At 40.0% G+C, this 10,440-nt stretch overlaps 1 pseudogene; it reads right to left on the bottom strand.

The window, feature by feature from the left end:
* Positions 1–369: 369 nt before the first annotated feature.
* On the bottom strand, positions 370–1,008 carry LOC108516804 (glucosamine 6-phosphate N-acetyltransferase pseudogene; annotated as a pseudogene).
* Positions 1,009–10,440: the final 9,432 nt, after the last annotated feature.

Genomic DNA, 10,440 nt, shown 5'->3' with positions numbered 1-10,440 from the left:
TATTCAACATACACTTTTTAAAAATGAGCAACACAGCAGACATATGACTCCTTATTACCCATCATCTTGACTACCAAGAAATGAAGCCAAACTTCAAAAAAAATACATTCAATAAAAGATTCAAGCTAAAATTATATTCCTTTGGTTAAAAATCATTCCCTTTATAATATTCATTTGTAATCTAAATTCACACACATCCCACCAGCCCAAAATAATCTTCTAAATGTCATTATACTTGTAGTATTGCCATGTTTTTTTTCAGTCCAGTACTTATGGAGGTTACTGGGCTGCAGCAATACATTATTTTAACTCTGCAAAGAGTATAGGCTTACAGCATTAGCCCCTTTAACAATTTTCTAGAAAAGATTTTTAGTTTAGAAACCTCCAGCCCATGCGGTTTTCCTCAGATATAGTGTATCCAAACTTTTTATACAAACCAACGTTTTGTGGTAGAAATTCAAGGGAAATCTTATGACAGTTCAGTTTCTAGCTTAGTAAAGTCAGGGTTGATAATAACAACTTGCCAAGCTGCTTTTCTCTGCATTCATCGTTAATGATAACATCTTCTATTCTTCCTCTCTTAGAACAGAAATGGATGAATTTGTGTTCTATTATCAGAGCTGCTGTAGCAACAATCTGTCCTAGAGTTGCATCTTCCACATCTGTAACATGATAGTCCTCAGATTTCTTTATATGCTCAAAAGATTTCATAAATTGTTCAGGGTTCACAACTCCAGTCTCTCTTGTCAGCTGGCCCCGTTATCTTAAAACACACACACAGACACACACATACACACACATACCTCTACTTAAGTCAGCAGTACAAACAGGTCTCAAAACAGGTCTCCTCCAGGACGCGTTGGGGAAGTGGCTGGAGAAAATCTAACTGTATTCTGACTCCAGGCTAGTGCTTTGAGTACTCTGGTCAAACATAGGGGTTTCATCAGGTTTCGTTTTTGCAGTAAGGTCTTGTTTTCCCATCTTAAGCTCTAGATTACTATCCTCCATAGAGCCCAATCATCATACTAGACAGGTAGCTCTGTCTCCCCTATTCAGCGAACCCTGCCTATAGATGCCCTGTAGTCGATGCTGCTAGCCAGGCACATTGGACTCTATGACTCACTTTTACATGGGAAGTATTAGTATTTAAAGTAATAACTGAAACAATGGGGATGAGTGTTATACAATATATTAATTAAGAAAGAAATTAGAGACCACCAATTTTGGAGAAAATAATGAGTCAAACATTGTTTTGTTAAACAATACTCTGCTTTATTATTTATTTACTCTTCCTCAACTTGAAACTTTTAAAAATTAGATAATATATGTATTATAATCATAAAATGTTTATGCTAATTATACTTACATAATTGTATTAATTTTATATGTACATATATATTTAACCCTAGACATACTAAATGTATATCTCTAGGGGTTGGTTCTACTAATTTTTGTTTAAGGAAAACCGAAAACTTCCATGTGATTGTCTGTATTTATGGAATATGACCACAGAACATACTCTAAGAAATTTCCAAATGAACTAAAGAGTTAAATGATATGGTTTGGCTCTCTGGGCCTACCCAAATCTCATCTTGTTAACTGATTTTTATTTATTTATATTTATTTTTTTTTTGAGATGGAGTCTCACTCTGTCGCCCAGGCTGGAGTGCAGTGGCACAATCTCGGTTCACTGCAAGCTCTGCCTTTCGGGTTCACGCCATTCTCCTGCCTCAGCCTCCCGAGTAGCTGGGACTACAGGGGTGTGCCACCAAACCCAGCCTTTTTTTTTTTTTTTTTGTAGACACGGGGTTTCACCGTGTTAGCCAGGATGGTCTCGATCTCCTGACCTTGTGATCCACCTGCCTCGGCCTCCCAATGTTAACTGATTTATATAGGAGTACAGCTAGTTATGTGTATAAAATAGAATTGGTAGAGGACTTCAAAAAAACAAAAGTTGAGACGTTTTATAATAAGGTGGAGATAGACTTTTCTCATTAAAATATTTCCTTTATATTTGTAATAAGGCTGTTAGAACGCTGGAAAATAGAAAATAACTAAAGATATTTGTTCAATGGTGAACATTAGGACTTCTAATCCAAATTTCTTTTAAATAATTGCAAAACACAAATGAAAAGAAAAGCTTTTGAAAATATAATGAAGTCCTAATCCTAGAGCAAGTGAGGAAACAAAGCTGACAATCAGAAAGAGATTGACAATGGTTTATTAGGTGCTATAGATTAAATATTTGTGTTCCCTCCCTGCCCACTCTTCAATTCATATGTTGAAATCTTAACCTCCAAGGTGGTGGTGGTAGGAGGTGGATTCGAGAGGTGATTTGTCATGAGGGCCAATCACTTTGAGAGGTGATTAAATCATGAGGGCCAAGCCCTCATGAATGGGTTTAAAGCCCTTATAAAAAGTTCTTGAAAGTGTTCCTTTTCCCTTTCTACAATGTGAATGCACAGTGAGAAGACAGCTGTCTGTCTGTGAAATATGAAATGAGCCTTTATAGGATACCAAATCCACCTCCATCTTGATCTTGAACTTCCTGCCTCAAGAACTGTGAGAAATGTTTATTGTTCCTAAGGCAGCCGGTCTATGGCAATTTGTTGTAGCAGCCAGGATAGGCTACAGCAAAAATTGGTGCTGAAAAGTGGAGTGCTGCCTTAACAAGTGTATAAAAGTGGAGGACTGGCTTTGGCACTGGGTAAAAGATTGAAGCTGAAGAGTTTGAGGTGCATAAAGAAAACGCTTATATTGCCAGGAATAGATTCTTAGGAGCAATTCTAAAGAGGACTCGAGAGGAGGAGGGGTTTAGAGAAAGCCTAAATCTTCTTAGAAAACACCTGAGTGGCCAGGCGTGGTGGCTCATGCCTGTAAAACCAGCACTTTGGGGGGCTGAGGCGGGCAGATCACATGAGGTCAGGAGTTCGAGACCAGCCTGGCCAACATGGTGAAGCCCTGTCTCTACTAAAAATACAAAAATTGTCTGGGCATGGTGGCGAGCGCCTGTAATCCCAGCTAGTCAGGAGGCTGAAGCAGGAGAATCGCTTGAACCTGGTAGGCAGAAGTTGCAGAGAACCGAGATCATGCCACTGCACTCCAGCCTGATAACACAGCAAGACTCTATCTCAAACAAAACAAAACAAAACAAAACAAACCTAAGTGACCCTGAACAGAATGTTAGTAGAAATATGGCTGATAAAGGTCATTCTTATGAGATCTCAGACAAAAATGAGGAATGTGTTTTTGAATCATGAAGGCAAGGCCATCTTTGTTATAAAGTACTGAAGAACTTGGCTGATTTGTGTTTGTGTCCTAGTGTTTTGTGGAAAGTGGAACTTGTGAGTGAAGAAATTGAGTATTTTGCTGAGGACATGTCTGAGCAAAGTGTTGAAGGTCTTTACTGGATTCTCTTGACTGCTTATAGAAAATTGTGAGAAGAGGGGAAATGGTTAAAGATGGAATTGTTAATCAAAATGGAAACAGAAATTTAATATTGGAAAATTTGTAGCCTATCCATAATACAAAAATCAAGAAAGCATGGTCAGAAGAGAACTTTCAGGGTGTGGACAAATGACCATCTGATACAGATTAGTCATCTCAGCAGTGGCCAGAAGTTATTGTTCAAGACAAGGGAAGAATGTAAAGGAGGGACCCCTGTGCTTCTGGGACCGTGGGGACACACTTCCCAGTGACACTCACATTGCAGGCTTTGCTCCCTTCACTACAGCACTGTGCTCCCCAGCCACCCCAGTTGTGGCTCCGGTGAGTCCAGATGTGGCACAGGCCACAGTGGTTGTGCCTCGGATGGGTGTAGTCTCTGCAGGTGTGTAAAGTGCATGAGCCTGGGGGTCATATGCAGGAAGACGGGTTCCTGGGTGATCTTGGCTGGCCCAATCAATCCCCTTCTTGCTTGCAACTCTTGGGCAGAATATACTGAGAAGGCAACATCCTGAGATAAGGAGGAAGAGTTCAATACAGCCTGCACTATCTTTGCATCCCTCCTAGAAGAGGACCTCCTGCAGCATTTCAGCCCAGCAATCCAATTAGCCCCTAGGGTATAAAACCCAGAGCAGAATGGTTTCAGGGTCTTTCGTCTGTAGTGCAAAGCAGGGCACTTGCAGACAAGATCTCATCTCTCCCGGAAAGCTTTCCTGAGCTTTGGGGGGACCAGTTTACCATGGATCCTAGGCGTTCCATTGATTCTTATTGCCTATCTGTGAGTAATGAAGTTGCTTTGCCTGATGGGCTTTGTAAGTGTTCTGTCTCACTGGATTTATACTCTGCCAGTTGGGTTTGTGCAAAATCTCTGGCAGCTGCATTTATATAAAATCTTCTGCCAGATCTAAGAACTTTAGCAAAAATTGGTCAAGCGGTAAGAGTCCTCTCCTGGGATTGATCATTGGTGCTTGGTGTTCTTCTTCCAGGGATTGATACTGATGCATACATCGTATTTCCACTTAACTGCATGGCTAACTCCACCTACATATAAAAGGACAGGGCCTCCTAACTAAGCTCTGGGCTCAGGGACTCCTGCCCTGGATAGGCTCTGGAGCTAGGCACAGAGCTGCTGCAGGAGCAAAACTTCGGGTAAAGAGCTGCTACAGGGTCATCTGCCCAAGCTGTGGGGAGTGGGCTGGACGAAGCCACAGGGGCAGGGTTGCCAGACCCTTGAGGGCCTAAATCCTATCTGGAAAAGCTGTGGGGGCAGGATCACTATCTCGGTGTGTCTATAAAGAAGGACTTCTGGCACAGTAGGATTGGAGGGCAGAACATTGAGTCAAAAAAAGATTATTCTTAGTTTTTAATATTGTTTAAGGTTTAGTGTTGTTGCCCTGTTAGATTTTGGACGACTTGGGACCAGTCACTCCTTTCTTCCTTCCTCCTCTCTGTTAGAATGAGAATGTCTGTCCTGTGACTGTCCCATCATTGTTTTTGGAAATGCATAAGTTGTTTAGGATGGCAATCCCATTACGGAGTATATACCCAAAGGAATATAAATCATTCTATTAATATTATAAAGACACATGCACACATATGTTCATTGCAGCACTATTCACAACAGTAAAGACATGGAACCAATCTGAAACCCCATCAGTGGTAGACTGGATAAAGAAAATGTGGTACATATACGTCATGGAATACTATGCATCCATAAAAAAGAATGAGACAGTATCCTTTGCAGGGACATGGATGGAACTGGAGGCCATTATCAGTACCAAACTAACACAGGAACAGAAAACCAAATACTGCATGTTCTCACTTATGAGTGGGAGCGAAATGATGAGAACACATGGACACAGAGGAGAACAACACACACTGGGGCCCATCAGAGGGTGGAGGGTGGGAGGAGGGAGAGGATCGGGAAAAATAACTAATGGGTACTAGGCTTAATACCTAGGTGATGAAATAATCTGTACAACAAACCCCCATGACACAAGTTTACCTATGTGACAAACCTGCACTTGTACCATTGAGCTTAAAAGTTAAAAAAAATGGCCACAAAATGAATCATACCTTGAGTCTCACACACATCTAATCTAGGTGAAATTCAGATGAGACTTTGGACTTAGATTTTTGAGTTGATGTAATGTGAGAATGACATAAATTTGGTGGGGGTTGGGGGGAAAGGAGAATAATGCCACATACACTGAAGATGTCCTCCCAAAATTCAAGTGTTGAAAACTAATTCTCAATTTGATGGTATTTAGAGGTGGAACCTCTGGGAAATAATTAGGTCTTGAGGGTGAAACCCTCATAAATGGAGTTAGCACCCTTATAAAAAAGGTGCCAAAGAGATCCTTTACCCCTTCTTTTATGTGAGGTCATAGCAAGAAGACAACTGGCTACAAATCAGGAAGTGAGTCCTCACCAGACACCAGATTTGCTGGCACCTTGATCTTGAACTTCCTAATCTCCAGAACTTTGAAATCGTAGTTTATCAGCCTGGATGAGCTAAGACAGATGTTAAATGTCTATGGCAGGCAGAAGAAGACTTCAAAGGTGGCAGAAGATGTGAGCCTGGTTGACTGAAAAATAGATGTGCCATTACCCAGAAATAGGACTTCTTCATGGCAAAGGCTGATATAGTGGTGGTTACAGTCTATGTTGTGGTTTGATGGAACTTTTCACTTTTCATCATTCAAACCAGTATCCAGAGGTACAACTGCTGCATAACTTCCTCATTATCTGTAGGACCAAACCAAATGTCTCAGTTTGAAATTTTGACTAGAAATTATATACATCTGCCAGCAATTATTGTGGGTGTAACTAAAGTGCACAACACTCACTGCCCCTCAATAACATCATTTTCAAATAATAACATTGGAAAGAGGTACTTTTCTAAAACTTTCAAGTGATCTACAATCTCCCAGACTACTTTTATAATGGATTTTTTTTTCTAGATATGTTATTTCAATTTTGGCCACTAACCCAAAGGCAGGACATTGCTGGTGAATTTAAGCTGTTCAGTTTTACACAAAAAAGAATGTGAGCCATGATTTTGCTGTTTTTGTTTTGATCTTTTGACACAGAGCTGCAAAATGTCCTCTTTAGTTACCTAGCGAAAGCAAGCATCTTGGAAAAAAAAAAAAAAAGTGTGGTTGTGCAATGTTTGAATGGCGTGATATCCTCTGCAGATGCATTAGGAGAGGCAAGAGCAGCCTCCCACATGACTAGGGCAGAAAATGCTTCTCATCAGCATGAAGGCCATAATGTTCTTATTCGTAATCAAGCACACTGTTTTACTCAGAAAAATATTTGAAAATAGGAAAACCTAAAAATCCAAAGTCGGTTGCTCCAAATAATGTCTCAGGTATGGATTTTCAAAGGATATCTGGAAACACTATGTAAAGATTAGAAACAGCCTGTGTGTAGTCCATAGACTGGATATTATGTAACATTTATCTCAGCCAATGATGTTATCAGAGCTATGCTAGTTGGATGTCACAAGCAGATTCATAATTTAGTTGCTCTCACAAATTTCCTTCCCTTGGCTGATTGTGTTCCAGCTGGCAGCTCATAAAATGTGTAACCCAAGCCAGTACAGCATCATCACTTGGCTGGCCTACTAAAAGCTTCATGGAGAAAGTAATACTACGCCAAATGGGAGATCCCCAAATTTCAGTCTAACAACAAAACTTGTGTATTCTCCTTAGATGAGAGGAAACATTTTATTCTGGAAATAGCAAAGATTTTGGAATCAGACCACTGTAAATCACAATTTCCTGTGAAATTTATGTAATAATACTTGCTTAAAATATTGCTTTAATAATCAGACAAAATGAAATGGAAAGCCTTGTACTAGAATTTCAATAAAATTTGTAAGCCCTGTGTCTTAGTCCATTTTTGCATTGCTATAAGGAAATACCTGAAACTGCTAAAGGAAAATTATAAATTTTTCTTTATAATTTATAAAGAAAAGAGTTTTAATTGGCTTATGGCTCTGCAGGCTGTACAGGAAGCATGATGCTGGCATCTGCTTGGCTTCTGGGGAGGCTTCAAGAAGCTTACAGTCATGGTGGAAGGCAAACGGGGAGCAGACACGTCCCAAGGCAAAAGCAGGAGCAAGAGAGAGTGAATGGGGGAGGTGCTACACACTTTTAAATGACCATATCTCATGAGAACTCACTCACTATCAGCAGGACAGTAGCCAGCAGATGGTGCTAAACCATTCATGAGAAATCCACCCTCATGATCCAGTCATCTCCTACTAGGCCCACCTCCAACATTGGGGATTACATTTCAATATGAGATTCGGGTGGGGACACACATTCAGAGTATATCATCCTGTGACTTTGGGTGAGTTGCTTAACTACTCGGTGCCTCAGTTTTTTCATCTTTAAAATGGGTATCATACTACTTAGCTCAGAGAGTAGAGTGAAGATTGAATTATGTAATAAATGACAAGCTCTTAGAATAGCTCAATAGAAATTGCTCAACAAATGTAGCCATTGCTGTCATTACTATTCATTGTGTGCTAATAAGATATTCCACATGAAGATAATAACATGAGCTCAGAGGATGTAAGGTATTATGCATCTTTTTTTGTTCAGGGGATGGTGGGTAAGTAGGAGAATAAAGCTGAGGTGGGAGGTGCCCAGTACTCCAATAGTAATAAGGAGAACAAATAAAAGGACTGATGAGAATACTAATAAAGCAATTTAGATTTCAACTGTGGTGGATCTTGAAGATTATATCAAATAACTTAGGCTTTTTGATTAGAAAAGATGGAAAGCCAGTAAGGTTTTAACTTAGCAGGTCGTATTGACCTTAACTGTATTTTTGAAGGATGACTAGAGGGGTGTGGATGATTACTAAAGGAAGGTGGTGAGAAGCAGAGAGGTATTTAGGAAGTTATTGCAGAAGGTAAATTACAACAAAGGAAAGACAGCAGGGATGGAAAAATAAAAGCAGCTACAGGAAATGATGCAGGGATGAGATCAATCAGTTCGTTAACTGGATATGGGGATTCAAGGAAATACCTAAAGCTGTTTGGAAGTTTCTAATTGGTGAAAATGGCTAAATGATAGAATCCGGATGGAGATTGTGAACACATGATAGGATATGAGGTTTTTATTTATTTATTTTTGAGACGGAGTCTCGCTCTGTTGCCCAGGCTGGAGTGCAGTGGCGCGATCTGGGCTCACTGCGAACTCCGTCTCCTGGGTTCAAGCCATTCTCCTGCTTCAGCCTCCCAAGTAGCTGGGACTACAGGCACCCACCAACACACCCGGCTAATTTTGTATTTTAGTAGAGACAGGGTTTCACCGTGTTAGCCAGGATGGTCTTGATCTCCTGACCTCATAATCCACCCGCCTCAGCCTCCCAAAGTGCTGGGATTACAGACGTGAGCTACCGCACCCAGCCCTGGATATGAGATCTTTATGGATCATCCAGTTGTCGAAATCATTGGTGTGAGATGTTGACTAGAACTATTGCTTAGGAAGGAAGAGGAAAAAAACAGAGCACAGAACTTTGAGGACTTTTTATATTTAACAGGAGGTCAGAAAATAAAAGGGGTCATGGCACAGCACTGAGAATATAGTCAGAGAGGCAGAAGAGATAAGCAAACTGGAAATCCAGTAGCAGAGTGGAAATTCAAAAGAAACAGAAGGCCAACTGTTATAGTTTCAGGAATATCTAATAGTCATTAACAGACAGGTACTCTATTCAAAATGTGTATTTAGTGCTGAAAATAATCTGATCTTTCCACTTTCTTTTTCCTGTGTTCTTTCTACTTATTCTTCAGAACACCTCATAGACTTTATAAACTCTGCTTCCTCAGTTCTCTACCAAGCCAGTTTCTAGATGATGCAATTATCAAAAGGAAGGCTCTAAAACAATATGTGGGTGATGTAGGTGTATCTGAGTCTCGTGACTCCTGCTCACGATAATTCATAACAGATCTCTGCTGTGTTGTGCTGCGTATCTGGACACAAACTGAAAATTCAGTCCAGTGACTAGAGATTTTTGTGTGTATTATAAGTGATTCTTATTTTTTAAATACTTAAATCACTCAGTGAATTGTTTCTCTATTTCAAAGTTGCGGGTTCTATGAACATAATCCTTAGGAAGAACTCCTGAGTGTACAAAAGAGAAAGTCTTGCACGATTAGTTCAGCATATTAAATGCGTGCTACAATCTTATGCCTAAGTGTGATAGCTTCTTAATTTGTCTTTCATCCAGCTTGCATAACAATCTGCCTATTCTTTAGTTACTTGAAATAATGTGATAAGCTTTTGTAAACTGTAAAATCCTATGTATCTAAAATGTCCCTACCCTTTCTAGTTTTGTAGTACAAATAAAGTCATGTTCACATCAATAATCCAAAGTATTTTAACTTAGTCTACACCACTAAGCTTCCTACCTTAGCATATAGAATCTATTTATTCCTTGGCATGTATTCAGCATACAGGATCTACCAAATCCTCTTTTTTTCAGATTTATTGTGGGCTGCTTATCTCATTGCCACTGCTTTTGCACCCATGTGGGAATAACAGTGACCATGCTTGGAGTGCTATCTTGCAATTACAGAGTCACTAGTCCATAAAATGCCAAAGTGGTGCTCGGTTCAAAGTAGAGGTGACAAAGATGACTTTTTTTTCTACTCTATGCCAAGATTTGTCAACTTGGCTCTAGATGAGCATTGTTTTTGATCAGAGTCTCCAAAAAATGTGTCTCAACACAATTATCTTCTCTGCCCACACCCTTCTAAATACTAGGGAGGCAGGATAGTAGTACAGGGGCTAGAAAGGGGACAGAAACCATTTCATACTTCTGCTTTTTAGTATCTTTCTCTCTCATTTCCACTCTTCTCCCGGCCCTGTACCAAAATTCTTCCTCTTTCTCTGGTTATAAACAAAAGATTTATGTAACCCACTGGTCTCAAAAAAGATTATTGGGACCAGCCCTGGTGGGAGAGTCGCTTGAGCCCAG

Source organism: Rhinopithecus bieti, unplaced genomic scaffold (genome assembly GCF_001698545.2).
Source record: "Rhinopithecus bieti isolate Rb0 unplaced genomic scaffold, ASM169854v2 scaffold_38733, whole genome shotgun sequence".
In the NCBI taxonomy this organism is placed as follows: domain Eukaryota; kingdom Metazoa; phylum Chordata; class Mammalia; order Primates; family Cercopithecidae; genus Rhinopithecus; species Rhinopithecus bieti.
The sequence above is the reverse complement of the archived record's forward strand: the minus strand, read 5'-3'. Positions and strand labels throughout refer to the sequence as shown.